Raw genomic sequence first — 4,499 nt, forward strand, 5'->3', positions numbered from 1 at the left:
TTTTGAGACCTGCCCCCTGAGCTGCCAAGGACTGAGGAGACATGGCTGTTTTGCTGGTACTTTGTCTGTCTGTTTTGATGTTATTTTGCCAGATTTGTCCACTGGTGAAAGACTGTCCTGTTGTTGAAGAAGTCCTAGAACCTGGCTGTTCGCTAAGAAGGCCTGCGACTGTCCTGCAGACAGAGAGTGAATACTGTCCACTGGTGAAGGACAGTGCTGTTGTTGCAGGGGTCTGGGAGCCTTTCTGTTGGTTCAGAAGCCCTGAAGAAGGATTTTCTTGTTGTATGTTTACAGAAATCCTGGGAGAGGGCTTTGCTAATGTGTTCAGGGGTTCTAGGACTGTTCTACAGACAGAGGATGAATTGATGAAGGGACTGGCAATGTATCTTATGGCCTTGCTAAGCCTTGTCTCCCTAGGAACTAAGATTGCTGAGAACTTGCCTCTTGTCAAGATGAAGAAAAGACCTCCATTTGGGTATTAAGTGCTGTGTTTAAACTTGATGTAACTGTGGGGTAGATTCAATTGTGATCCAGGGGTGGGGAACTTTTGACCTTATGTTTGGAAACTAATCTCCACTTGAGAAGAGGGGCTTTGTGGTGGACTTAATTAAGGTATAGCCTAGGGGTGGAGAAGTATTTAGAACTGGGACTTTGTAATTGATTGAATGATTGGAAGGTCCTGGGGTGGGGTAGTCCTTGGAGATTATTTAATCATCCTTAGTAAATGCTGTATTTGGACTGATGTCATGTTTTGATCTTCTCTGTTCTTGGTTGGTCACTGAATAAAATGGAGAGCACCTATGCTGGTATTCTGAACCTTGGGAAGTTGCCTTCCTTGGCCATTACATCACACTGCTAGACTCAGAAGAATCATTCCCCCATCTGAGGAATCCCCATCTTCATCATCATCATCATCTTCATCTCCTTCCTTTTCCTCCTCATCTTCGTCATCTTCCTCTGACTCCGACTTGGACTGCACGTGGGCTTAGATTTCGGGTTTGGGCCCGGAAGCTTGGTCATGCTCTTGCGTCTATTGGAGATGTACTCTTGGTAAGGAGCGCGGTCCTGGGGGGACAGACTCTTGACCCAAAGGGCCAAGTGCACCTTGTATCGCTTTTGTTCTTGTTTTGCCAGTTTCTCATCATGCTCCTTCTGGCCCTGGGACATCCGCTGCCACCCGCTGCCAGCTCCACCATCCTCTCTTTCAGGGCTGGGTGGGTCAGCTTCCCACTGGACAACAGCTCCTGGGAAAACTTCTGCTAACCATTCATGGGAGGCTTTTGGGGCTCCCCCTGGTACCTCATCTTCTTGGAGGAATTAGCAGTTGCTGGGGGCGCCCGCATCGCACTCAGCTCTCTCTTTTATCTTTTCTGGTCCTCGGCTGCCTTCTTGATCCATGTGAGTTTCTCCTTCTTTTCCATATTGTTTCAGGTTACTTCCATAGCCTTCAGGGCTTTCACAAGGTCTTTCTTGAAACAGGCCAGGTAGTGCCCAATGACGCTCTGCTGCCAAATCTCCTCTGCGGTCTTGGGCGACTCCAGCAGCTTTCCCTGCTCCCCCCCCCCCCCCCCCCCCCCCCCCCCCCCCGCTCTGTCCCAGGCTTCCTCTCAGACTGTGCTTTCAGGGCGGCCTCTTTCGCTTTGTACTTGGCCTTCTCCTTCTCACACAGATCATTCCACATGCGGGTCAGGAGCCGGGTCAGCTCGCTCTCCGACATCTCAGGCCGCTCCTCCTGCAGCTGGAGTCGCTTTTCCTCTGAGAAGATGAACATGGAAGAGACAGGCCGCTTGGGTTTTCTGGGGCCGCCCTTGCTACCGTCTGGAGGCTTCTTGGAGGCAGGCCTGGTGGCTCGCTTCCTGTTCTTTTCCCTAGAGACACTGCTGTTCTTCCTCTGGAAGACTCCAGAAAGCGCAGGAGTTCAGTCTAATAACCTTTCTTTTTCTGGTCACACATATTGTGGTTCACATCTTTCCTCCCTCTGGGAAAGAAGCTTCCACTGCTGGACACAAAGCACCATTCTTTCTGTGCTCGGTAAGTCCTTCATGTTGGCCATCAGCTCTGCATAGTAGAGGGAGTAGCTATTTGGAGGTGGCTTGGGGTGTCGTCCATGAAGTTTGTCCTTGAGCTGAAGCTCTGCCTTTGTAAGGGTGGACTTGGTGACGCCTTCCTCGCTAATGTTGAGTTCGGGGTGCTTCTTAATAGTCCCTCATGATCTCCTCACACTCCTTCTGCTGCTCCAGGGCCTTATGAAGCCATTTCAGCCTCTTTTTGTCAGAGGGCTGGGGCCACTGCTTCCCCAGGGAATCCTTCACCTCCTTGTACTGGCATCAGTACAAATTTTCAGATACACCTTTTTTTCATGGGTATACCATACCTGCTGGGGTGGAGGGGGGGGGGTTGGATTTTTCAGGCACATCTGACTTCTTGGCATTCTGGGTTAGGTCAGGTTGATCTTCCCTGAATAGAGCCAGGTTTCGTTCAAATTCCTCTTTTTCTCTCTGGAAGTCTTGAATGTATTGCATCTTCTTCTCAGGAAGTTCCTTATACTTTTTAGACAAGATCTTTGTCAGATCCAGGTTGCTCACTGGGTGAAGTTTTGCATACTTAGCCTGCTTTGCCATAAAAAATCAGAAACAAGGGGTCAGAGGCTTCTTGGGAAAGTCCGGTTGTTTCTTGAGGTTTTTTGTTTGTTTGTTTTGCCTTTTGTAAGGATTTTGGCATGCTCCTGGCCATCCAGAATAAATTCTGTCAACGTTCAGAACTTCCTACCTCATTAGAGATCTCAACCTGGTTCAGTTCGCACATATCCCTAGAGAAGTCCTTAAAGGCAACTTTCTCCCAGTCCATGTGCGATTCTGTGGTTTTGAACTTGGAGCTGTCATTAGAAAGCAGATTGTTCTTCATGCATTCCAATAAGGTCAGCATATCTTCCTGGGACCAGCGGTCTTGGCCTTTGGGTACGGCCATCTCCAGGTCGGTGGTGCAGTCAGCTTCCCCGTTCATTGTCCAGCTCTCCAGCTTCTACTTCTGTCCTGTTGAGCCATCCAGGGAGTGAAGGGCATTTACCCGGATGCAGCTCTGCGTCCGGACACCCCGCTCCAGCAGCTCTGTCCTCCCCTGCTCTGCCCGGCACAGCCCAAAAGTATATATATATATATTTTTTTAATATAGCTAGCAGGGTAAAGAGTAAGCGCCACAAGTGTAGTTGAGGATCCATGTAACCTTATTTTATATACAAGATTCTCCTCCTATCCTGGAGTAATTACAACTAAATTTTTGAAGGCAAGAGCCCTAGAAATCAGAAAAAAAGTTTCATTTGAACGATATTTCTTCAGAGTTTGAAATAACCACGGAATTCCAATATTTGTTCACTTATCACACTAACCATTCCCCAATTAATGGACATTCATTTTGCCTTTTGTTCCTGGTTATAAAAAAAGTACTACTATAAATATTTTAATATTTATGGAGCCCTCCTTTTTGTCACTCACTTTTTGGTGTGTCTAGCAGTGGAATCTTTGGGCCAGAGTCTATGGATATTTTACTCACTTAATTTCCATAATTCCAAATAGCTTTCTAAAATATTTGTACCAATAGTAAGACTTCTTTCTTTTTTTTTTTTTTCAAGTTCTGCCTTTGACATGTACTGACTTTGGAAGAGTTCCTCAGTCTCTCAATGCTCCAGACAGATCTCTATAGGTTGCAAAGCTGGTGTTTATTAGCATTAATGGAAGGGAGTTTTCTCATTGGGAGTTGCTTCTTTCAGTGAAATCACAGATCCAGTCTAAAAAAATATCAAGGTACATACTGACTTGGTTTGGAGCATTATGTCCTCAGCAAATGTACTTGTGCTTATGGACATTTCAAGTGTCCACATTCTTGGTGAATGGATGTTTTGTACTGTCCTTGAACTTAAGTTGAAATGAAGTTTATCAACTCCTTTTAATATTTCTTTGTTACTGGAATTGTACCCAAAGTATTGCTAGCTTAGAAGACCTTGTCAGAGCTTGTGCTTCCATGGCGTAGCCTCAGACAGCCAAGGGTCATCAGAATGCCACATGTTTGCAACAGAATAGTTCTTAGTGAAAAGTATATGATATTATGCCCTTCTGGCCCTTTCAGATATAAGTAGTTGATATGGTTGAGAGAGTTGATGAGAAAGATTTTCAATTTAGTGAGGTTACAAAGAAGTACAGAACTTGGCATTTGACTGTATATGGAGTTGAAATACTCATTAACATTTGTATAAACTTTTCTGAAGTTCACAAAGCACTTCACATACAGTATCTCATCTGATTTTCAGAACAAACCAATGGAATAGATACAGGTGATATTATTACCATTTTACAGATGATGGGGTTGGGCCTGACTTACCCTTGATCACAGGTGCTAGTCAGTGTCAGTCAAGATTTGAACACATGTCTCTACTACCCCCAAGACCAGCATACTTACTACTAGACTACCTCGCCTCTCACAGCATGCTACATTATGCTTACCCT

General features: G+C 45.6%; 1 pseudogene; it reads right to left on the bottom strand.

Moving 5' to 3' along the window:
• Nucleotides 1-842: 842 nt before the first annotated feature.
• Nucleotides 843-3,050, bottom strand: LOC138160947 (nucleolar transcription factor 1 pseudogene; annotated as a pseudogene).
• Between the last annotated feature and the right edge of the window lie 1,449 nt (nucleotides 3,051-4,499).

Source organism: Petaurus breviceps, unplaced genomic scaffold (genome assembly GCF_028583685.1).
Source record: "Petaurus breviceps papuanus isolate PSGF00001 unplaced genomic scaffold, PetGlider_PUasm1.0 183, whole genome shotgun sequence".
NCBI lineage: Eukaryota > Metazoa > Chordata > Mammalia > Diprotodontia > Petauridae > Petaurus > Petaurus breviceps.